This window comes from Lagenorhynchus albirostris, chromosome 14 (genome assembly GCF_949774975.1).
Source record: "Lagenorhynchus albirostris chromosome 14, mLagAlb1.1, whole genome shotgun sequence".
Taxonomy (NCBI): Eukaryota; Metazoa; Chordata; class Mammalia; order Artiodactyla; family Delphinidae; genus Lagenorhynchus; species Lagenorhynchus albirostris.
The window spans coordinates 9,610,531-9,637,802 of record NC_083108.1 but is presented as its reverse complement, the minus strand read 5'-3'; positions in this window follow the sequence as shown (position 1 = coordinate 9,637,802).

Here is a 27,272-nt window from a genome sequence, read left to right as displayed (position 1 = left end):
TCCCCATTTTAGCACATGCTTTCAAGGTGTGAGTCGGTCGGTTGTAGTTGCACTTCCGGAGAAGAGCAGCGCTCACTCTCAGGGCCGGAACTCCACTGCTGCCTGTGTCTTCACCAGAGGCCAGCGGCTTGAGCTGTGAATTTGCATTTCTTTGATTTTCTACAGCTCACATTCATATCTCCATCTTCTTCTGAGTTTGACCTTACATTTCTGGTTATTTCTTTTTTATAAATATATGTCACCCATTTTTGCAGTGTGTGTTAAATGGTTTGCCCAACTATGACTCACTAGGTAGATGTGTTGTGAACCAAGCAAAGTGTATCCTGTGCAGCCTGTCACAGACTTTAATGACCTCAGCAGTTATTTCACGGAGAGTCATCCTGGGCTGTACCTATTTTTAAATGGCTGCTGTTAACAGACACCAAGGAGCTACTGATGGGTTATCGCCAGGTGACTCCCGTAAGATGAGTATTCTATTGCAAACATAGAGATTAAAAAGGGAAAGAGTATTAGGCAGTAAGAAAACTTAGAGACTAGCACAGCAGATGATGAAGACTTCAAGTCAGGCAGTGGTGGGGGTAATACCCTTGGTTTGTGTCATGTTTGCTTTAGGTTCTGATGAGTTGGAAGATAACACCAGGCAGATTGGTGATATAAGTCTGTGAATATGGAAACTGATTAAAAAGTTGAGGGAAAAAATAGGAATTACTATTATTAATAATTAAAGACATTAAAGTGAACTGCGTATTGAGTCATACAGTCATTCATTGAACTTGCTTGTATTAAGCAGCCACCATCTGTCAAATACCTTTTAGGTGCCGAGGTTACAGTAGTAACTGAAGTAGACCAAAATGTTTGCCCTAATAAGACTTTGATTTTAGTGGGGAAGACAGAAAATAAACATATAAAACAGTGCAATATCTACTTCAAGCGATGAAAATTGCTACTGAGAAAGATAGAGTGAGGAAAGATAGATGAATGCCATTTGGGAGCTTGCTGTTTTTAGCATGGTTGTTTAGGAAAAGCTTGCTGATGCAATATGATTTGAGACCTTATGGAATTAAGGAGTCATGGTAATGAAGGATGCTCTGATATCCCTGGGATTCTTGCAGTAACTGACATAAAGAGGGATAAAAGGCATAGTGAGACTAGGCAAACAGGTGGCAAGGAAAAGTAGGACTCAGGGACAGAAGGAAAAGATTTTAAAAGGTATCTAATGCTGTACTGAAAATAGGCAATTTTGTTTAATAATTAAGTTTTACTTAGCAAATTTGAGTGTCCAGTTTCATAGCATTATGACGTTTGAAGACCAAATTGCAATGGGTATGTAATAATTTTCTAGAAGTGAATAAAGTTTGATTAGAGAAGGTTGACCAGATATAATAATATGCTAATAAGCTATAATATTAAAAATGTGATACTGAAACAAGAAGGAGAAAAAATAAATAGACCCATAAAGAGGAATTTTTTATGTAAGAAATAAGACATTTAAGATCACAGTTGAAAAGATGGAAGAGTCAACAAATAAATTATTTAAATATAATAATTAAATATTAAAATAGTTATTTGTTCCTTGGGAAAATATCCTAACAGATCCCAACACTGCACAATTCACAAATACATATTTTATTTAAAATGGATAAAGAAGACAATACAGAGAGAATAATACAGTAAGAGCAACAATCTCCAAAAAATATTGGAAAGAAGATAAGTGATTACTATTTAGCCCACTGGAGAAAGCTGAACAGTATTGTAGGAACAAGCATGTATTGAGGCATGGGAAATATAAGAGGCATGGGAAACTGGTTCAGATCACCAGTTTTCAGAGAGATCCAGGAATAGTAATGTTACCTCAAAGGTGGGATGTGATGGGGCTGAAACCAAAAGATTAGTTGAAAGTCTGTATAAGAAACTGATAAAAATATAAAATACATATAAAGTCACTAAGATCTCTCTCTACACACACACAGAGTAAACTCTCCTGAACCATGTGTCTATAGCTACTCTAACCCTACTGAAGACTGCAGGACTATTTTGCAGAGAAACAAAAGCCATGAGACCCAACACTCAGTGACAAGAATCACAGCAAAGGACCCGGTAGAGAAGAACTACTGAAAACACTTCCAGGATGGAAAGCTGAAGTTAACACATTGAATGGTGAGCCCCTCCACTTCCATTGCCTGCCTTAGCTCCAAGAGTCCTGGCAGAAGAAGCTTGGAGTCTTCTCCTTATGGAAAAGCACCAGCCTGGGAGAAAAGACCCCAGAGACTGGTAATGACCTGGTCAAGCCCATACCCTAAACAAGGATTTATAAACAAGGATTTATACCCTAAACAAGGATTTATAAAAGACCCATAAGGATTTATAAAAGACCCTAAACAAGGATTTATAAAAGACCCATAAGAAAGTACATTATCTTCAAATTGCAAGAGACCTGAGATAAAGAGTCAATCTCCAAAGCTCCTAGATTAAAATACAGGCCATCATGAATCATTATAGATTAGATAACTTGGTACTACTCGACAACACCATGAGGAAGCATGAGGGCATTGGAACAATTAATTCATATTCTGAGGAAAAATTATTTCACCTTTGCATTATATACCCAAATCACTGTTGATATATCAGAATAGAATAAAGATATTTTTAAGTTAAGAAGTTCCCAAAAAATTACTTACACTCACATCATCCGAAAGCCAGTGGAAGTTAGATGTAGCAAATTAAATGAAAGAAGAAGTCAAGAAGGAATAAGACAAAATGTGCTAGATTGCCATGCCCTTGGGAAGACTGTACTGCTTTCTCCACATGGGGGCTTTGTCATGTGACCTACTCAGGCTAGTGGCACGTGAGTAGAAGTGAAGTGTGTCACTTCCATAGGAACCTTTTAAAGCCACTTTTAGTGCTAAAGTTTATTTGGAATGAGAAATGCGTCTTCTGCTCTCTGGCAGTCTTCACTATTAGAAAAATAATCAGAACCTTTTTTTATTAGATCAAAACATTTTCTAAACTTTATAATTCTACAGTAAGTGAGTTTTTAGAGGGCATGAAGATATGGCAAGTAATTAGTCTAACTAGAGATTTTCATAATATTTTGGCTTAGCACTTGCTGTGCCTCGTCTTAGTCATCTTTAAAGCTATGGATTAACATAGAGGGGTTTCTATTTTACTTCAGCTTCAAATTCAGTTACAGAGTCTTATTATGTAGTAGAGGTTCTTTTGAAATATACTTCTCAATTCATGAACATGAACTCCAGAAATATATACTTTCTCATTTTTTATTCTGTACCTAATTATTTTCTGACTTAGATACTCATTATTTTATAATGAGCCAAACTTTGATACTGGTTTTAGGCAGCTGAAAACTAAACTGTAGTTATGATCATTGCCAATAACACATCTTATTACACATCAAAAAAGTTTTCCTTTATTTATATTTTATTTTTGTGTGTGTGAGGCAATTGCAATTTCTTTTGATTTTTCTTTCCTTAAATGTAAAACTGTGATATCTACTCACCATGAAAAATAACATCTAAAGCATTAGATGGTAATTTTAAGATGAGAGAGGAGAAAGCAGAGTATAGTTTCAGTATTCTATTGAGAAGAATGTTGGAATTCAGATGAGATATTTCCTAACCTCAGAAGGCTTTTCTGTGAAATTTACTATGTTCCTTCCCATTCAGTTTTACTGAGAGTGCTTTCGTAAAGCTTTGTGGCCTTTTCTTCTTATCTTCCCCATTTTAAGTCACCAGTAGATTGACATCCTCAAATGCAGATCATTTGGATGCCGATCATTTAAAGAAATGTTTTTTAATCCAAATTTTTTCTCTATACCAGGTAAAAAAAAAATTCCTAAGTGTTATATTAAGACATTTATTGGTAGTAAGAGACCTTAGATTCTCAAAAGAGATTTTTTATGACGATATTTTTAAAATTCACCAGGTAACAGCAGAAGCAAGCTTTAAAATGTCAATTCTAAAATGTTTGATTAATTTATCTTTTTACAATTGACTCTTTATATGATGTGTGAAGTAAAATTTGTGAAGGATGCCTCTTGCTACATTTTAATAGGGGTAAATCTTAACAGTGTTTGCTATACTTGAAAGTAGCAAACAGGTTTTCCCCCTACAAATGCTCCTTTGCTTATAAACTTGTTTTCTTAGAGTATAGTTATAAACATTTATTTTTTTCCTCAAGCATGTGGCTACATTGCCTAACAGAGTTAGTCAAATACCACTACAAGCTAAAGTTGTAAAGATGTTTGGACAGTACTGAAAAATTTTAGAATGTGTTAATAAGGAACGGTATGAACTGAAAACCACTTATAAAACCTATCAAACTTTATAGCTGGGTATAATATATACATATATATATACATACCTGTGTGTATGACCCACCAGAATATGCTTGTTGCAACTGTGAACCAATAAAATATGAAGCACAACAAAAATGTCCGGTTTCTCCAATTAGTAAAAAGGGCTGACCTGCTAGAAAACATCAGGCACTGACTCTGCATTTTTCTGGAGTGTCCTGAGATTTTTGCAGACCAGTGCTGGTTGAGTTAGGGCTTCAAGCCTCTTGTTCATACTGGAATGAAGACATCTGTACGTGGAGGCCATGGAGCAGGCCAGTGGAGAGTTAGTGATGGCTGAGCGTGTGAGTGAGGCGGGCTGATCCCTCGACAGGTCACCTGGGTCTCTCACCCTCCTTGTCGGCTTGCTTACAGTTGCCATTTCATTTGTTGAAGAAAATAAGTGACAATTGTTTAAGTGGTGATTGTGTGCCATTAGTTTTGTGAGTGTATTATTTACGTGTCAAAACCCAGCATCTGGGTTCTTGTTTTAACCTTAGGACAGAATTTGGGTCATTTAGCGATTCATTCATTGGAGGAATTTTGACCCTGTGACTTTCTGAACTCATCTGACTTTGAGTTTGTATACATTTTGTCAAAATCTAACAGATTAAGAAGTTCTAAAAATTATAGTCAGCTCTGATTATATGAGCAAAGTGAATACTGAACTACATAGTCAACAAAACTAAATCTCTTATTACTACAAAACATGTCAGGTTTTTTTCCCCATGTAAGTACACTCCTAGAGCTTGTGTGTCTTTACCACAACTCTAGTGTCCAACCTCCTGAAACAAAACAAAACAAAAATATAATAGAAGGTACATCACTTTTTACACTAGAATTGCTTAGCTTATTTCATCTGCAACGTCTCGTCCGTGTTCACATCACTGCTTAATGCATCAGAGAACACCTAATCATGGTGTTCTATAGGCTACTAAACATTATAAATCATAAAAGTAAAAAAAATCATGAAAGTTAATTCCTTCTCTACAGAGAAGAACTTTACAAAGGAAATGAGAAAATGACCTTACCACAAACAAATATAAAATTTAAAAATATCTTGAGTTAAATAAAAGTTTGAAGGACAAAGAACATGGTAAGCCACAAATTATTTGTAACGACTGAAAAACAAAAGGCCATGAGCTGAAGCTAAACCTAAGAAAAGACAGTGCCGCAAAGGAATTCATGAAAAATGTCCTCGGGCAGAGGGTGATTAGTGTGTGGAACAATAAGCAATTAGAGGCAAAGAACATTGTTATAAAATCTGACCACTGCTCCTCACGTGGATGGATGTAACTGGACAGCAGTCTTTAATTCTTAAACTCTTGTGTGCAAGCAGAAAAGCATAAAGAAGAGACACTTACATTTTAATGTGTCAGTTGAATGAGTAAGCTAATCTTAAGAGGGCAGGTGAGTGTATGGTTGTATATGTAGAGAATAGTAATTATGGAAGGTTAAGGGGTCACTGTGATCAATACCATTTGGTATAACAGCACTAACACGGATCAAGTATGTCTAGAATAGAGGTTAAACAGATGTAGAGATAGGCATGAGGAATGCTTCCAGACCCTGGCATGCGGGGCAACCCCACTGTCCCCACATGAGACCTACAATTTCAACATTAATTTCTAATCATTTAAATTAAGGTGATTTGACCATAGTAAAGTAATTATTTTACACATTATGTTAAAGCAATATATTAGCTTTAAACAATGCTAAAATTTTCAGGAAAAAGCAGAGTCATGAAGAAATAAAATATAAGGAAACAAATTTTAAAGAGGGCATTTGGGATTTAAAGCATTAACTATGTGTCAGATATAAAACTTCTGCAGGGGTTTTTGGGCAGCCATGGAGAGTAGAAGGAATATGTGAAACATGGTTGATATACCTACAGGGGCGTCAGGATTTATGGTGACAGCAGTTTCGCAATTCTGCATAAGACTATCTCTGAAAGGAACTTTCTAAATTTATAAAGTTCTGACGTTCTTACAAAAGTACTAAAATATCTTTGTAGGAGTGGCTCTCTTTCCCTGATCCCTATGATCCCAGGAGTAAGTTGATGATAAAAATGTCCATTATTTAAGTTGGAGTAGGATTCAGCTTCCACTAGTTCCTGGAATGCTGTGAATCCTAGAAAACCATGGGCAGCGTAGAAAGATGCATTCAGAACATTCACATATGGCGATTATAACACGTTAGACTCAGTCTTGCAGGCTAGGCTTAACTGGCTAGCTGCCCAGGATAAATGCAGGTGTTGAGTAAGAGTAACTCTAAAGCTTTTTTGTATTTGTCAGTTATGATCTGAAAGAGAATTTTCCAGATCTATGAAAACAAAAAATGTTAAGAGAATAATGAAAATCCATTCTGAGGCAATTGGACAGGAACCATATACAGCATACTGGAGATAGAATGGTTGAAATGGAGGAAGGGTGGTTGTGCCTGGGGTAATTCCCTGAGCCAACTGAAAGAAAATACCCACCTCATTTTAATAAAAAAGGGTACTTCTTTAAGGCTAGTATCCCCAGCCCAGACACAGTGGATGTACAGGAAAGAATTTTATTCGATGCACCCTCTTCTCATAAAAGTTCTCTTCAAAAATTATTTGTACTTAATGTGTCCTCATCTATATAATGTTAATTAATGCATCTCTACTGTAATCCAGGTTCTCAACGGGACCCTGGGGACTCAATGCCTCATTGATCTTCACAGCTGAGAAATGGTACTAGTGTCCTAAGCAGGCTGATTCAGTTTTAATTGCTGTCCTAAAGGACAACCAGTGCACCTTAGCTTTTTGTTGTTTTTGTTATTTATACTTTTATTACTAAGTTGTTGGAGGAGTTGGTCAATTTACTTTGAGACTGGTGGACTCCATTTAAATAGGAGTAATGGCAAGCTACAGTTTGATGGCAAGGATTATAAGGATTATAGTTGAAAATGATCATCAGAAGAAGTGAGAATAATGATTTATAAAAGGGAAACAAGTGAAGCACAATCAAAGCCTTAGGAATGCTAACATGTGCGGAAGGCAGAATGGCCATTCTGTGATGCTTCAAAGAACAGTAAGAGGAAAGTCAGGAGGAAATTATTGGGAAGCATACTTTATGTGAAAGTATTTTCTAACAATTGGTATTGATCAGAAGACAGACATTGCTGAAAATATTCAAGTAGAGTCAAAGGAATTATATACCCATATTAGGATTGTAGTTCATTTTTAAGAAAGCTTTTGTTTTTTTTTTTTTGTTTTTTTTTTGAAGTTAAGAGCATAGGTTTTAGAGTCGGATAGATTTTGGATTTTGGATCAAATGCCAAACTTACTGCATGGTAGCTCTCTTATGTTGGGCAATTTACTAATCCTTCTAAGTGTCAGCTCAACCATTTGTGTAGCACAGATAACTATGTCTGTGTAGCCATGACAGTGGATGCTAACTAAGGTAAGAATTTAGAGCAGAGAATTTAGAGCAGTGTTTGGCATGTGGTAAATTTTGTTAAGATTGTACACTGAGTACACATAAATTAGGGAATTACCTGGATTTCAAAACTATAACCCCCATTATTATTTATAATTCATAGCTATATATTTATTATTAAGGATAATATCAAAGAACACAACTTCTGAAATATTGTGAAAATTTTTCACAATATTGTGAAAAATACTGTGAAATATTGGGAAAATTTTAGTCCCAAAGAAGAAAATCATTAAAAAATAAAATATTAAGTGTTATATATTTCTAAGAATTCTTGTCTCAGGATCTGTGATTGTTAAGTAATGATGAAATATTAATACATAATCCTTTATATCTCACAAATATTACTTGAGACAGACTGGAAAATATCAGGTGCAATTAAAGTGTAGATCTGTAAGACTTAGACAAAAGGTAAATATGACATATGAATGAAGTTAAGTGATACGGAAAAAAATCACCACCATCTACACCATAAAATGCTTACAGTTGAATATTATAAATTTACAAGACAAATTCCAAATCTCAGTTTTTTACGCCCTATGGCAATATTTTCCACTGGAAATATGTCAAGTAATTCTCAGTACACCCAAATATCTCAGTTGCTAAGCAACTGCTAATGAGTTTTCCACCAAAAAGGTTTAAGACCAGACCTCTGAGATATCAAATACTCACACAGCCCTTGATGCTTTTGCAAATGTCCCTCTACTGTGGCATGAAAAAGTTACTGTAAATAATAAGTATCTACTGATTATAGCATAGTACTGGGAAAAAAGCAAATAAAAATCATTTTAGTTTACTGTTCCTGAGTCTCTTTTATAACTTTTCCCCCTAAGAACATACAGATAATTTAACACCCATAAATGTATTTTGTAAAAAATTAATATACCCCAATGACTTCAAATTTCTAAATTTTATGATTAAAATTTTAAATTTGTGTTATTTTTATTTAATTAATTCAAGTAACTTAAATGTAATGATTTTATGTTTACTGTAATTGTGATTGTATCATTAAAAATACATATAATTTTTATACTTAATACCAAAAAAATCTTTCCTTACGGGAAATTCTGAATCATACAGAGGCACTGTGTGGGTTAATTGTTTCTCTGAAGTAGATTGTGTATGCAAGGATTCTGGAAATGGAAAATTATGAAAGAACTTATGATTGCAGTTAGCACAATTTTTTGTTTTTCTCCAGCTACACGTGCAGGAATGGAGTAGTAAATTTTAGATTTATCCAGGGTTATGTATATGGAACTTAATGAATGTGAAGGAGAGGAAACAGCTCTCACTGGAAAAGGCTGCATGGGATACGGTGGTTTTTATGAAGAGCCAGATAAGAAAACAGAAGGTAAAGATTTAGATAAGAAGAGAGGTGCAGGATATAGAGGATTCACTGTTAACTGACTGTGGTAGATATTTTTCAACAGTGTTCCTATATTAGCCTTCAATTGCTATGTAGCAATTTACCATGCATTTAGTGACTTAAAGCAACACACTTTTGTTGTCTCATCATTTACATGAATTAGAAGTCTGAACATGGTTTGCTTAGGGTCACAGGTGACAGTCAAGGTAGCAGCCAGCTGTTTTCTCATCTGGAGTCTCCATAGGGAAGAGAATGCTTCCAAGCTCATTCAGATTGTTGGAAGAATTCATTTCCTTGTGGTTGTGTGACTGAAAGTCCTGGTTTCTTACTGGATCCAGCCTCAGGTCTGGAGGTCCGCCACAGTTCCCTGCTCTGTGGCCCTTGACATAGGTGTTTTCTTGCAGAACAGCATGAAAATATTTCTCTTCAGTTGGAAAAAGCAGATTCTTATGACATAATCAAGGCAGTGACATACTGTTGCCTCTGCCATATAATGTAAACTAACGAAAGGAGTGGCATTCTATCACCCTTTCCACATTCTGTTGGGTAGAAGCAAGTCACATATCTTTAGGTGGTGAATGGCACTGAGTGTGATTCACAGGGTTTCATTTAGGGTGTGTCAGCTGCAGGATCCAATTGGTTTTCATCTCTTTATCTGCTTTCTTGGGTTGATTCTGTCCTCCATCCTGTTACTTGCTTTGGCCAATGGAATAACAGCAAATGTAATGCAAGCAGAGACTTGAAAAGTGCTTGCATTTTAAGACTTGTTTTCCAGCCTCATCCACCAGAGGGCAGACAGCAGAAGCAAGAAGAGAGACAGTCCTGCAGCCTGTGGAACAAAAACCACATTCACAGAAAGACAGACAAAATGAAAAGGCAGAGGACTATGTATCAGATAAAGGATCAAGATGAAACCCAAGAAAAATAATTAAATGAAGCAGAGATAGGCAACATCCCAAGAAAAGAATTCAGAATAATGATAGTTAAGATGATCCAGGACCTCAAAAACAGAATGGAGGAAAAGATCAAGAAGATGCAAGAAATGATTTAAAAAGACCTAGAAGAAGTAAAGAACAAACACCTGGAAGAATTAAAGAACAAACAATACAATAACTGAAATGAAAAATACACTAGAATGCATCAATGGCACAATAACTGAGGCAGAAGAACGGATAAGTGACCTGGAAGACAGAATGGTGGAAATCACTGCCACGGAACAGAATAAAGAAAAAGGAATGAAAAGGAATGAAGACAGCCTAAGAGACATCTGGGACAACATTAAACACACCAACATTCGCATTATAGGGGTCCTAGAAGTACAAGAGAGAGAAAGGACCCGAGACATTATTTGAAGAGATTAGAGGTGAAAACTTCCCTAACATTAGAAAAGAAATAGTCACCCAAGTCCAGGAAGCACAGAGAGTCCCAGGCAGGATAAACCTAAGGAGAAACATGCCGAGACACATAGTAATCAAATTGACAAAAATTAAAGACAAAGAAAAATTATTAAAAGCAACAAGGGAAAAATGAAAACATACAAGGGAACTCCCATAAGGTTAACAGCTGATCTCTCAGCAGAAACTCTGCAAGCCAAAGAGAGTGGCGGGACATATTTAAAGTGATGAAAGGGAAAAACCTACAACCAAGATTACTCTACCCAGCAAGGATCTCATTCAGATTTGACGGAGAAATTAAAACCTTTACAGATAAGCAAAAGCTAAGAATTCAGCACCACCAAACCAGCTTTACAACAAATGCTAAAGGAACTTCTCTATGCAGGAAACACAAGAGAAGGAAAAGACCTACAAAAACAAACCCAAAACAATAAAGAAAATGGTCATAGGAACATAAGTATCAATAATTATCTTAAATGTGACTGGATTAAATGCTCCAACAAAAAGACACAGACTCGCTGAATGGATAAAAAAACAAGACCCATATACATGAAGTCTACAAGAGACCCACTTCAGACCTAGAGACACGTACAGACTGTAAGTTAGGGGATGGAAAAAGGTATTCCATGCAAATGGAAATCAAAAGAAAGCTGGAGTAGCAATACTTATATCAGATAAAATAGATTTTAAAATAAAGGATGTTACAAGAGACAAAGAAGGACACTACATAATGATCAAGGGATCAATCCAAGAAGAAGATATAACAATTATAAATATATATGCACCCAACATAGGAGCACCTCAATACATAAGGCAACTGCTAACAGCTATAAAAGAGGAAATCGACAGTAACCCAATAATAGTAGGGGACTTTAACACCTCACTTACACCAATGGACAGATCATCCAGACAGAAAATTAATAAGGAAACACAATCTTTAAATGACACAATAGACCAGATAGATTTAATTGATATTTATAGAACATTCCTTCAGAAAACAGCAGATTACACTTTCTTCTCAAGTGCACACAGAACATTCTCCAGGATAGATCACATCTTAGGCCACAAATAAAGCCTCGGTAAATTTAAGAAAATTGAAACCGTATCAAGCATTTTTTCCAACCACAACACTATGAGATTAGAAATCAATTACAGAGGAAAATAAAATAGAAAACACAAACACATGGAGGCTAAACAATGTGTAACTAAATACCCAAGAGATCACTGAAGAAATCAAAGTGGAAATTACAAAATACCTAGAGACAAATGACAATGAAAACACGATGATCCCAAACCTATGGGACACAGCAAAAGCAGTTCTAAGAGGGAACTTTATAGCAATACAATCCTACCTCAAGAAACAAGAAAAATCTCAAATAAACAATCTAACCTTACACCTAAAGGAACTAGAGAAAGACGAAAAAACAAAACCCAAAGTTAGTATAAGGAAATAAATCATAAAGATCAGGAGAGCATAAATAAAGTAGAAACAAAGAAAACTATAGCAAAGATCAATAAAACTAAAAGCTGGTTCTTTAAGAAGATAAGCAAAATTCATAAACCTTTAGCCGACTTATCAAGAAAAAGAGGGAGAGAAATCAATAAAATTAGAAATGAAAAGGAAGTTAACAATGGACACCACAGAAATACAAGGCATCATAAGAGACTACTGCAAGCAACTCTATGCCAATAAAATGGACAACCTGGAAAAAATGGACAAATATTTAGAAATGTTTAACCTTCCAAGACTGAACCAGGAAGGAATAGAAAATATGAACAGACCAATCACAAGTAATGAAATTGAAACTGTGATTAAAAATCTTCCAACAAACAAAAGTCCAGGACCAGATGGCTTCACAGGTGAATTCTATCAAACGTTTAGAGAAGAGCTACACCCATCCTTCTCAAACTCTTCCAAAAAATTGCAGAGGAAGGAAGACTCCCACACTCATTCTACTTGACCACAATCACACTGATATAAAAACCAGACAAAGATACTACAAAAAAAAAAGGAAATTACAGACCAATATCACTGATGAATATAGATGTAAATATCTTCAACAAAATACTAGCAAACAGAATCCAACAACAGATTAAAAGGATCATACACCATGATCAAGTGGGATTTATCCCAGGGATACAAGGTTTCTTCAATATACACAATCAATGTGATGCACCATATTAATAAATTGAAGAATGAAAACCATATTGTCATCTCAGTAGATGCAGAAAAAGATTTTGACAAAATTCAACACCCATTTATGATAAAATAACTCCAGAAAATGGGCATTGAGGGGAATTACCTCAACATAATAAAGACTATATACAACAAACCCACAGCAAACATCATTCCCAATGGTAAAAAACTGAAACCAGTTCCTCTAAGATCAGAAACAAGACAAGGATGTTCACTGTCACCACTATTATTCAACATAGTTTTGGAAGTCCTAGCCACAGCAATCAGAGAAGAAAAAGAAAGAAAAGGAATACAAATCAGAAAAGAAGAAGTAAAACTGTCACTGTTTCCAGATGACATGATACTACGCATAAAGAATCCTTAAGGTGCTATCAGAAAACTACTAGAGCTAATCAATGAATTTGGTAAAGTAGCAGGATACAAAATTAATGAACAGAAATCTCTGGCATCCCTATACACTAATGATGAAAACTCTGAAAGAGAAATTAAGGAAACACTCCCACTTACCACTGCAACAAAAAGAATAAAATACCTAGGAATAAACCTATCTAAGGAGACAAAAGACATGTATGCAGAAAACTATAAGACACTGATGAAAGAAATTAAAGATGATAAAAACAGATGGAGAGATATACCATGTTATTGGATTGGAAGAATCAACATTGTGAAAATGACTATACTACCCAAAGCAATCTACAGATTCAGTGCAGTCCCTATCAAATTACCAATGGCATGTTTTTACAGAGCTAGAACAAAAAAATCTTAAAATTTGTATGGAGACAAAAGGTTCCACATAGCCAAAGCAATCTTGAGGGAAAAAAATAACGGAGCTGGAGGAATCAGACTTCCTGACTTCAGACTATACTACAAAGCTACAGTAATCAAGACAATATAGTACTGGCACAAAAACAGAAATATAGGTCAATGGAACAGGATAGAAAGCCCAGAGATAAACCCACGCACCTATGGTCAACTATTCTATGACAAAGGGGGAAAGCATATACAGTGGAGAAAGGACAGTCTCTTCAACAAGTGGTGCTGGGAAAACTGGCCAGCTACATGTAAAACAATGAAATTAGAACACTCCCTAACACCATACACAAAACTAAACTCAAAATGGATTAAAGACCTAAATGTAAGACAGGACACTAAAAAAACTCTTAGAGGAAAACATAGGAAGAACACTCTTTGACATAAATCACAGCAAGATCTTTTTTGACCCACCTCTTAGAGAATGGAAATAAAAACAAAAATAAGCCAATGGGACCTAATGAAACTTAAAAGCTTTTGCACAGTAAAGGAAACCATAAACAAGAAGAAAAGCAACCCTCAGAATGGGAGAAAATGTTTGCAAACGAAGCAGTTGACAGAGGATTAATCTCCAAAATTTACAAGCAGCTCATGCAGCCCAATATCAAAAAAACAAACAACCCAATCCAAAAATGGACAAAAGACCTAAACAGACATTTCTCCAAAGAAGATATACAGATTGCCAACAAACATATGAAAGGATGCTCAACATCACTAATCATTAGACAAATGCAAATCAAAACTACAATGAGGTATCACCTCACACCAGTTAGAATGGGCATCATCAGAAAATCTATAAGCAGCAAATGCTGGAGAGGGTGTGGAGAAAAGGGAACCCTTGTGCACTGTTGGTGGGAATGTAAAATGATACAGCCACTATGGGGAACAGTATGGAGGTTCCTTAAAAAACTAAAAATAAAATTACCATGTGACCTAGCAATTCCACTACTGGCCATATACCCAGAGAAAACTGTAATTCGAAATGTCACATGCACCCCAATGTTCATTGCAGCACTGTTTACATTATCCAGGTCATGGAAGCAGCCTAAATGCCCATCAACAGACAAATGTATAAAGAAGATGTGGTACATATATACAATGGAATATTACTCAGCATAAAAAGGAATGAAATTGGGTCATTTGTAGAGATGTGGATGGACCTAGAGACTGTCATACATAATAAATTAAGTCAGAAGGAGAAAAGTTTCATATATTAACGCATATATGTGGAATCTAGAAAAATGGTACAGATCAACTGGTTTTTAAGGCAGAAATAGAGACACAGATGTAGAGAACAAATGTATGGACACCAAGGGGGGGAAGTGGGGCAGGTTGGGATGAACTGGGAGATTGGGATTGACTTTTATACGCTAATATGTATAAAATAGATATCTAATGAGAACCTGCTGTATTAAAAAATAAAATAAAATTCAAAAAAAAAACCTGCTTTTTCTTGGTACCCCATTACTATTGGAAGAAGCCAGGCTAGAATGCTCATGCTGGGTAGTGACAAAGTGTCACACCTGAGAGTGAGGCTGTCCTAGATAATGCAGCTCCAGCCACTGCATCAATTGATCACAAGTGCATGAGTGCCCAGGAGAGATCAGCTGAGCCTTCCCAGAGCAGCTGGCTTGCCTCTGTGACTTTACAGCTCCACTTAGATTTTGTCTACGTACACTCTACATTCTTTCAATAAGATTGAATTTTATATTTTACCCCTGAAACTTGATATTTAGTTGTCTTCTGTATAATGGTATCTGTGTAGATACCTGTCATGGGTTGAACTGTGCCCTCCTCAAAAGATATGTTGAAGTCCTGACTCACAGAATCTCAGAACGGGACCTTATTTGGAAATAGGGTTCTTGCAGGTGCAGTTGCCTATTTTTAATGCATTTATGTAAGCTTGGTATTAAGTCTTCTTTAAATATTTTATATAGTTTACTAGTGAAGTCATTGCAGCCTATAACTTTCTCTGTGGGAAGGTTTTGCATTAGAAATTTAATTTCTTGAAGACATAGTGATACAGAATTTCTGTTTCTTCTTGTGCCAGTTTCAAAAGTTTGGCTACTTAAGGTAATTTTTCCATTTCCTCCAAGTTGTTGAAATTGTTACCTTAAAGCTATTTATTATTTTCTCTTACTAGGATTTAATGATTATAAGATGTTTAGTGATGTCCTCTTTTCTCTCTGAATATCGATATTATTTTTTAAATCCTCCATCAAGTTATTTATCATATTTATCAATCTTTCTGTAGAAACAGCTTTCGAGTACATTAATTCTTTCTATGTTTTTCTTCTCCACTTTATGGATTTATATTCCCTTAATGTCTATTCCTTTTATCCTCTACTTTGTACTTTGAGTTTAATTTTCTCTTGTTTGCTTAACTTCTAAGGTAAAATTTTAGATAATAAATTTCTGTGGTTTCTTCTTTTCAAACGTAAGCATTGGATTGGCCAATTTCCCTGCAAACACTACTGAATTGCATTCCATGGATTTTGCTGTGTTGTATTTCTACTTTCATTTGATTAAAATATTTCTAATTTACTGAGTGATATCCTCTTTTATTCATGTGTTATTTAAAGTTATAATATTTAATTTTTAGGTATTTGGTTATTTTTAAGTGTTTTGTTATTTATTTCTAATTTAATTCCATTTGGTCAAAGACCTTACTCTAAATGATTTTAATATGTTTAAATATATTGAGACTTAGTTTTCACAGCATACGTTCTACCTATGAATAGCATGTGTGACTATTCTATGTGCATTTGAAAATTTATAATTTGAAAACGCATTTGAGTTCCCACAGCTTGCCTCTGATTTTCTAGTATCTGTTTTTTCAGTTCACTCACCAAGCATATATACAGACCATTTCAAACCTTCCCTAATCTCCTCAAATTTATAAACTTTCTCATCTATTTTTCACAGAAAATGACCTCACTTCTCACTGCATAGCGAAAATAGATGGTCCAGACAGGAGTGCTCTCACTTTCTGATACCAAATATAGAAACCTGTTTTCCTTTTCACCTGATAAAGTAGTGGAGTTTTTCTTCCTATCAAAGACTAATCCCTTTGCTCAGAAACTTGTCTCTCTCTCTCTTTCATAAACCTTACCCCAAAGTATATCCCTTATCTCTCATATAGTTTAAGCCTTTCAGGTAGTTCTTTCCCACTTGTTATTAAATTTGCTGCAACTAAGGAAGAATAAAAAGCAACCGACAACTAAACCCCTTTCTTAACTGCTCATCCTCCTGGTATTACCATCAGATCTGCTTTCTCTCCCTCATGGCAAAATTTCTCAAACATTTTTTTCTATAGTCTGTTCCCTCGCCTTCTGTTCATTCTTCTCCATACAGAAATTTTACGTTTTCCTTTCAGATAGCGTTAGTTACTCTAATACATTGACTAGAATCATCTGTCTTTTCATTAACACATGGCATTTTTTTCTCCCAGGTGAGAAAGGGTAATCTCAGACTAGGGTCAAGGACCATACAAAGCACTTGTAATCATATACTGCAAGGAACAGACTCGTGGATACAGGCTGTTTAGTCTGAGCTGACGTCACCATTCCAGTAGATGGTGGTCAGAATTCTTCTAGGGACAGAGTGAGGATTTCCATGATTCCTTTTTCATCCTAAATAGAAAACATAATGAGAGCTGACTGAATTCAAGTTCTTACCAAAAATAAATAAATAAATAAAAATAACATAGATTATAATAATAATAATGAGAGAATATAATTTTGGTTATCTGTTTTGAAATATTGCCGTTATTGTGCTAACGTCTATATTCTGATAGCATAGGCGGCAATCTTTTACATTCTTTCTAATCTACTTCTAATTTTAATACACTATGCTTACATAAACTGAAGTGAAACACTGCCAGATTGACATCTTGTTATCACTGACCCCACAGAAATACGTCTAGGAAGTAACTTTGCTTTTCATGGCAGTATAGTTATTTGCATGCATTCAAAAAGAACGTTCTCTTTTTTGCCAGGTTATAATTATACAAATCCATTGCACAATAAAGATTATATTTTGAGGATTATGTATGAAAATAACCCTTATTTGGAAAGCGGACTATTGTGCAACATTATTGTAAATCCTTTGTGGGACAAGTGCCTTCCTGGGAAACTGGTATAGTGTCTCCTCTGTGGCTTGAAGCATTCACAGTAGGGAAAGTCACTTTCTGGCATGTCAGAAACCTTAGCAAATTTGAGAAATGCAAAAAGAGAATAACCTACCCACGTTAAAATTTCTGTAGTCAAAACTTGGTGAAGATGAATTTCTTGGTTTTGATTTCCTAGCCTTGGAATATACAAATAACTATGCAAAATAGAAACTATTAAAAATGCAACACTACTGCCCTTAAATAATATCTAATGTGAAATCTTAGTATGGTTCACCAAGTATTTTCATTAGGGTTATATTTTTAACAGTTTTAGGATTATCCTCTGTTAGCTTATCTGATTGGAATTAATGATAGAGATCAGTGCCTTGACTTTAATTCTCTTAACCAGATTAGTCTCTGGGAACAGGCTAGCTTCCAGAAAGAAAAAAGGCAACTATAAAGGACCAGATTCAGGAAAGGATAGGGCATGATCTAGAAGCATATTTCACCAGAAAATTTACTATATGCAAATGATAAAAGAATTATACAGTTAAAAAAGTAACAAACTCAATAATTCAATATAAAAATGAGCAGATCTCAAAAATTTAATGCCAAGTAAAAAAAATGTAAAATCAGCGCAAAGTGTAATATATAGGGGGTGTGTGTTAGATTAGTGCCAAAAAGAGTAAGAATGGGTTATGAAAGCAGGGAATAGAAAATAAAATATAACAAAATCAATTCAAAATGGCGACATGTATACAGCCAGGACTATGATTTGCTGTAAAGGAGAATGATGATCAAAATGAATGAAAGAGTCAAGAGATGAAGTTGAAAATTTATGTAGAGACCAGGTTGTGCAGGGCTTTATAAGCCATAAGAAAAGTTTAAGCAGACTAGAGACATCAGCTGATTCATATTTCAAATTGATGACTTGTATTGCTGTGTAGACTGGATGGAAAGGGGATAAAAGAGGTCATTGTGAGTCCATTGCAGTAGTTCAGGTGGAAGTGTGGGAGCAGTGAGGGATCAGATATGAGATAGCAGATTGGAGTAGGAAAGGGGCAGTGCAGGAGGGAATAAGTGATTGGATTCAGATAAATTTTGGAGTTAAATCACCAAGCTTCCTGATTTTCTGCAGTGGACACTGGAATGTGTGAGGATGTGGAGAAGAACAGAGTTCAATTTTGACTTTCAACAAAGTGGGACAGATCTATTAAACAATTGACAATTTTTAAAATTTAGATTGGGTTAAAATTATGAATGGCTATTTATATATACAAATTATATCAGTGTATATATATATACAGATTGCCTTTCATCTTCCTGGCTAGTGTTGGTCCTGCTACACAAACAAACGATATGTTAGACCCACTCTAGCAAGATGAAAAATAGATACTGACATTCAGAGGAGTATAAACTAATAGGTCTGAATTTCTATGGTAGAAGTGGGGAAAAGTATTAAGTGAATCTATTTAGAGCTAAATAGTCTCTAAAATATGTAAATCAACCATATATAAACAGAATGTCATCCTCTTTTAAGGGACTCAAAAATGGACCTAGTAAAAAGATATTGTTAAAATTGAGTATTCATTTCTGAATAAACAAGGAAAGAGCTCTTAATTTCCTATAAAAGGAAAGATATTTTCTCAACTTGCTGAAAAATATCTACCAGAAATTGCTATAAACAAAATACTTAATGATGAAATGTTAGAAGAAATTTCATTAAAGTCAAGAATAATTATTATACACACCATCACTATAATTATCCAACACACTAGTAGCATACTGGAATAAATTCTCTCTCACATCAGCAAAACTCATGCAGACAACAAAATAAGCAGAATTCATCACACAGACACTCCCTGAGAACATTCAGATTAAAGAAATATAGAGAGCTTCTTAAGTGGATGGCATGAAGGAACCTTCTGATTAATAATAGGAGTACTTGAAACATATATACCACTTACTAGACACAGTTCTTATTTTTTCAAACATATATTAACATTTCTAAAGCCCTCTCAACAACCTTATGAAATTGGTACAATTATTATCCCTGTTTTATAGATTTAGTAAAATGATATATGGAGATATTAAGCTGTCCAGAATCAACTTACTAGCAGAGATCCAAACGCAGGCAGTCTGGCTCAAAAGCCTGTAAGTTTTAATCACTAAACTTTCTCACTGGCTTGACACATTTACTTTAACACTTATTCCCATCGTGAGCAATTCTTTGTTCTACTGCCTAATCATTCCGTGCTTTTGATTTCTTAGACAACTCTAAGTAAGTTTTATGATTATTGTAATGCAACGTAAAAGAAATCCCCCAAAATATCTCTTGCTATATTTTTGTATATATTTAAAAGTGTGTCAATCTAATGGTCAACTAAGAAAATATTAGAAAATCATCCCCTACAGGCACAGATTTTAGGACTCTTGTCCTTGCAGCTTCCCTGATATAAACTCTTCCAATTATGCCCCCTCCATTTGTTTAGAATACTTATTTTCATCATTAAACTATAGCATATGGTCAGACTCAAGGAAATCTGTATACTCTTTATATAATTGTTTCTTTTCTTTAATAAATGATACTCTTAAAAACGTCAGGAAGAGTGGTACTTGGGAATAACAGTGCCTTGAATATCATGTCCTTTCTAGTGGAGCAATTGATTACCCTCATCAGTGTGTACAGACTGGAAAGTATTCATTGTTAACTCTGAATGGAGTATCCATGTCCAAAACAAGCATTGATAATAATGAACTTACAGTTAAATTCAGTTGCATTAAATTTTAGGACTGAGTTTCTAATAGTGTTATTTTCAGGCTAACACAATAATTAGAAAAATGTATATATCTTTAGTACAAAGTGTTAATGAATTTCTTGGTATTGATTGGTTTTTAAGCAAACAACAAAGAACTTTGCCAAGTACAAGATTTTTCAAAGACAGTGAAAAGAAATAAGATAATTCACCTAAGATCACAACTATTGCTTTCTTGATAAATAAGGTTAAGAATATTTTATAATATGAGCAAAAACCTAAATAAACAAGAAAAAATTAGGTGAGATACACCCGTTATTTGTATTCTATTTTTTAAGCTTTATTGAGATATATGACAAATAAAATTGGAATATGTTTAAAGTATACAATGTGATACACAGTCAATTTAATTAACACATCAGTTACCTCGTAGATTTACCTACCTCAGAAAACAATTAGCAAAATAGCAATAGTATATCCATAACTATTCAATAATTAAGTGTAAATGGACTAAATTCTCCAATCAAAGACCAGAGTGGTTGAGTGGATTAAAAACTGAAAACAGACCCAACTATATGCTATTTATAAGAGACTCCATTCAGCTTTAAGGGAGACATAGGCTGAAAATGAAGGCATAGAAAAAGATATTTGTGTCATAATTTTATCAATCTAAGGAAGAAGTGTATCTAAAAGAGAATTTTTTTAAATGAAAAAGTATTCCTAATTACTTTTCCCTACAAAAACCATTGTCCATATGTTTTAAGGAAAGTGATACATACTATAAAAATACAAAAATTATTAGTAATTAATTTTATTAGTATTAGTAGGTGCCCACTCTGTAACTCTATAGCATTATAAAACATATATACTTTGTTACATGCTAAGTATATCTTGAAAGTAACTACTTTCCCACTTCCTCTCCTTACTCCTTCCAGTGCCTTCTTTACATACTGACAAAAGGGATCTTAAACCCACGTGAAGCATTACTGCTCTCTTGCTAAAGTTCTTGCATGACTATTCATTACTTTTAGAATTAAGTCCAAACTACTTAAATTACCTACGTGAGTCTACGTATTTCTTTTTCTAGTCAATCTCTTTGACCTCTTATGCATCTACGTGCACTATTCAATACAGTCAAGTCATGTTGGTCTCCTTTAAAATCCTCAGTAAAGAATTCCCCCTCGCATATTATTTGTCAGACCCTTGTTTTTTTCTTCACGTTATTTTATTCATTTGTGTTTACCTCTTTCTGTCTGAGTCCTCTACTAGAACATACATTCTGTGAAGGCAGGAAGTCTGTCTTGTTCAATATTCTTAGCTCCTGGCCAAGCAGGTGAACTATAAATATTGGTTGAATGAGTAAAGAAGTGATGGCTAATTGGAAAATAGCATTTTTTGTGAAACAAATCTGAGAAATGACAGATGAAAATCAGTGGCATTATATTGTATTCCTATAAGCTGTATAGCTTTAGGTCTAAAACCTTTTTTTTTAATTTAGGAGTGAGAATTTCATTGATAATAATATTGAAATTCTTCACTCTAATGAATTTTCTTGAGATTACATTTTAAAGCCTATTTGCTTATTCTGTAACTCTTTTTTCCCCACATACCTTTTCTCAGTTTGGTATATATTAGGCATGTCATATTCGCTCTGTGTAAATTATAACTCATAATTCCACCCTCTCATCCAGGTCTATTTATCTCCTAGTTTTTCTATTTTAGTAAAAGACTCCACAATCCACAGAACCCACAAGTCTTCTTTAATCGTACTCTTTTCTTCACCCCTTAGAGCCAGTCTGTCAGCAGGTCCTGAAATCCCAACTCTAAAACATATCATGACTCACCCTGCTTCGTTTCAGCTGTACACTTTCCACCCCTTAGATCAAGAGGTTAGCAAGTGCCAAGGCTTTTGCTAGAATGACTGCCTTTATTGTCTGATGGTGTGGAAGTCACTATGCAAAAGGAGCAGAACCATGGTGACAAGAATGAGAAGAGATGTGTATATGCATACTGAGTGGTGTTTAAGAGATATTCTGTTCTGAAACCCTAGAAGGACTGGCATAGTGACTGAAATATATGTACGTATAAGGAGAAATGTGTGGGAGGGTGAAGAAGTTACGTGAATGAGTAGCATCATTGAAACAGCATCACAGAAACAAATGACATTAGATGGCAGAGGGGTTGTCTTTCAGGCCCGTGTATATTGTATCAATTAGACTCTCAGTGTGCTTGGGTCTGTGGCACAGATTCAAGTTCTTCTATGTATCTCTCTTAGTATCTTGGGCACCTGGACCATTAGTACAGGGATATTATCTTAATTATTTTCTGTGTTTTACAGACTAGAAAATTCAACATCAGGTAAGGTAAACAACTAGGTTACAAGAAAAAGTAACCCTCAATTTTAAACAAATGTTTTCTGACTTTGAAGTCTGTACCCTTTACACTGTACCACAATGATTGGCCCGTGTCTTATTCATACTCATATCAACAGTGCTAGCATTACATCTCATACTTATTGGAGCTGTTTCATTTAACTTATAAACTGATACCACTTCAGTATGAAGAACATTCATTTTTTTTTTACAAAGATATTTATATTTCTCACTGAGTAAGGACTAATTTAGTCGATTGAACAACATTTGGCAGTGAATTACTGAGCTAATGTTTTAGCCAAAGCTCAGCAGGGCTTCCATAACATCCCCACAAATGCTCATGGTTCATACATTATTCACTTGTACTTAGTCTGCTTCCCGTAAAAATAATCTAAAATCATTTTTTTCATCAAATTAAAAAGACTTCCATTCATATACTTTGATGGCTACTAAATTACACTGTCAGCATACAGATGTGAAACTGAACTATATTTAGAGAAATGGCAACACTCTGAAATAAATGAGTTCAGGTGAATAATTACTTTCTATCTCTAAGACTGGGAATTTCTAATATATCATCTGCCTGTTCCAACAATGCTGAACGGAAGAGTTAGTTCTTTGTGAATTGTTAATTATAACCCTTAATAACTGATTGCAAACTCTCACTAGAGTATATATTACTTCATTATAAATTGCACTCTGGAAACATGACATTTTAAGGAAATACAGTGAGAGATTTGCTTGTAAAAGATATTCTACCTAGATATTAATCTATAATTATTTTAAAAATTCTGCGGTTAGGTCCACAATATCTACATAGGTACCTGCAATATCATTAATGAGAATTTCAGTGAAACTGACTTCAAATCTCCTTATACTTCCACCTAGTAAATATTTGCGTGCAATTCCTGTACATTATTCTCTACAAAGTTTATTATGGAGGACTACTCCTCCAGACATTAATTATTATAGAGCACAACACCAACAATTTTCATTTGACTATTCAGAGAAGCCTTGTGTGGTTCTAAGAAAATGTCCAGGGAGGTAGGAGTGAGCATCAAAGCTGTTAGGTTCCTGGCATGGCAGATCTTCCTCCTGATGTTCAAGACAGACTAACTTGTGCCTATACATGATCTTTCAAGGTTATCTCTGTCAGAGTATGGCACAGTATTTGGGGGATACAGATGGCTTACATCTAAGCTAGCTGTGTATTACTCCTGCAAGACAACTCTAACTTTAGAACTAGATCAAAGACAATAATTTATATATACTTTTAGGACATTTCCCAGATAACATGTTCTGAGTTATTACTGTTGTATCTGATACTGTACTCAATATTTTAACTGTGCTATGTTAATACCTTCAAAGGTTGCATAAGGAAAGTACTATGATTATCTTTATTTGTAGAGGGGAAACCAAGGTTCAAGGAGGCTTTGTCACTTGGTCTAGGACATGTAATATGTGAAAGCCGTGATGACTTTGTTCTCGACTGTGTTCTAGGAGGGGGCTGATTTTTTGTTCAACAGATTTACGTGCCTTATTCGCTGTTATAATTTACCTGCATTAAATTATACATGCCATTTTAAGAGTTGTACTTTCAGCATTCAATTATTTTAATTTGCTTTAAATATAAAATGTTTAGAACTAGTGAACTAAGTCATCTGTATTTGAAACCATAGAAAGCTTTAAACATATAGAGTTCATCTTATTGTTGCAGCAGTTAAGTGGGTTCAAGTGGAAGTACAAAAAGGGTATTAGTCCCTCATTATATTTTAGGAATATTATCCTTGTTGTACCAGTTTGTCTAAAATGCAGCTGATAAACTATTTAAATATGAAATGTGTTTTAGCTGATAAAATATCAGTAAAACTAAAAATGAATGAATGCCGTGTAAAAGCCAGGTTAATTAGGAAATGATCCCTCGAATACCTTCTGGAATATAGTGGAATTAGTGATTTCAGCACTTTATGTTGATGCAAAGCCAAGGAGCCATGAAGAGAGAGTTTTATTCCGTTAATTAGAGAAAGCAGTGTTCCGAGGCACTGGGAAGTTATGAGGTCAGGCTCTCTTTTATGTTTGAATCAGCTCCAAAATACCATTTACTAGTACTGTGCAGCTCATTTTTGAAGATTTTGAAGATTTTACTATCATTCAGTACCTCATGAATCCTGAGTTTTAGGGATATTTTTCTTTTTGTTCTAGAAACATTATCCTTACATCAAGCTGAGTCTGTATCCATAAAAGGACAATTATGAGAATTGAGTATTTTTAAGTATTTGAAAGTGCTTTGTAAATATTAATGCACTTTATCATGCTTACTTTTACTTGACAATTTAAGTAGGTATATATATGTATATGTGTATATAAAACATGTATTCCAAATATTCTATTAATATGTGGTTAAATATTGTAAACTACTCAATTTTTTAAAATGGGATAAATATGTATATATTCTATTTAAATATATCACCATACAAATATTATTTGTAACTGACATATAAAGAGAGTGTCTATAAACCCTTCTTCCTTTCCTCTTTTCATTACAGTATTATTTACTCTTTTCCCTATAGCCCCTCTTCCTTATTAATTTTACTAGTCTGTGTTCAACTTTTACTTACATATAACTAATATGTTATTCCAAACCTCATTATTTTTCTGAAGATCCCATCTTAATACTCAGCACCTCACTCACAGCAGGAAGTCTTGCTCCTATATCATTGGAAAACATGAAAGAGGCAGAGTTATTTATGATACACCATGGGCTATATTCATCTTATCCAATAACTAAAAACATTTCCAATGAATCTGTACATTTTTCAGTACCCTCTGTGGTGTGATCCTATGGTCAAACTGTCTCAGAGCTTATTTTAAAAAAACACATTCTTTAAAAACTCAGGAAAAAAATAGTCATAACTATAATCTGGATTGTTACACAGTTTACTAGAGTGAATGCAAACCTGAAATTGCACATGGTCACTAGGAAGACAATTTTTACTAAAAAAAAAAAAAAAAAAAAAGGGAGAGTGAGTCACCACCTGAGGTCATTACTCAAGTTTGATCAAAACCATATTTCCTAAAATGTAAGAATCTTGGATGGTATTGGGTATGAGTGGTATAATAATATCCAAATTATCAAAACCATGATAATTGACTAAGATTTTTTTAAAAACTTAAACAAAAGTATAAAAGTGACTTATTGTCACATGGATGTCTTCAAGTGAGGAAAAAAATAAGAAAGAAAACAAAAAGAAAGGGCTAATGTATCACTATGGGAGAAACACTTAAGGGTTTATTTAATCTCACATTATATAAAAAAGTAAGCTCAAAATGGATTAAAGGCTGAAATATAGGAACTGAAATTATACAACTACTGGAAGAGAACATGGGATAAAACTTCTTGATGTTGGTCTGAGTGAGGAATTTTTACATATGACACTGAAAGCACAGACAACAAAGCAAAAATACATTAAACTAAAAAGTCTGCACAGCAAAGGAAACAATCAACAGAGAGAAGGGTAACCTATAGAATAGGAGAAAAGATTTGCAAATCATATATCTGATAAAGGGTTAATATCCAAAATATGTAAGAAACTCATACAACTGAAAAGCAAAAAAACTAGTAACACATTTAAAAATGGGCAAAGGACCTAAATTGATAGTTCTCAAAAGAACACATACAAATGACCAAAAATATGTAAAAAGGTACTCAACATCACTTATCATCAGGAAAATGCAAATCAAAACCACACTGAGATATCATCTCACATCTGTTAAAATGGCTATCATCAAAAAGATAAAAAATAAGTATTGGTGAGAATGTTGAAAAAAGGGAACCCTCCTACACTGTTGGTGGAAATGTAAATTGGTATAGCCATTATGGAAAACAGTAAGGAGGTTCCCCCCGCCAAGTTTAAAATAGAGCTACCATAAGATTCAGCAATCCCACTTCTGGGATATCTGGGGATATCCAAAGGCAATGAAATCAGTATCTCAAAGAGATACCTGCGCCCTCATGTTCATTACAGAATTATTTACAATAGCCAACACATGGAAACGTGTCCATCGACAGATGAATGGATAAAGAAAATGCGGTATATAAAAATACAGTGGAACATTACTCAGCCATAAAAAGAAACAAAATCCTGCCACTTGCAACAACGTGGATGAACCTGGAGTGCATTGTGCTAAGTGAAATAAGGCAGACAGACAAATATTGGATGATCTCAGTTATATGTGGAATCTAAAGTAGTCAGACTCATAAAAGTAGAGAGTAGAATGATGGTTGCCAGAGTCTGGAGGAGGAGGGAAATGGGGAGAAAGTGGTCAAAAGGTACAGATCTCTTTAGTTATCCAAGATGAATACGCTCTGGAGACCTAATGTCCAGCAATGTGACTGGACATAACAACAGTGCAATAATAACAGTGCAAATCTAATTCAATTGATTTATACGGTT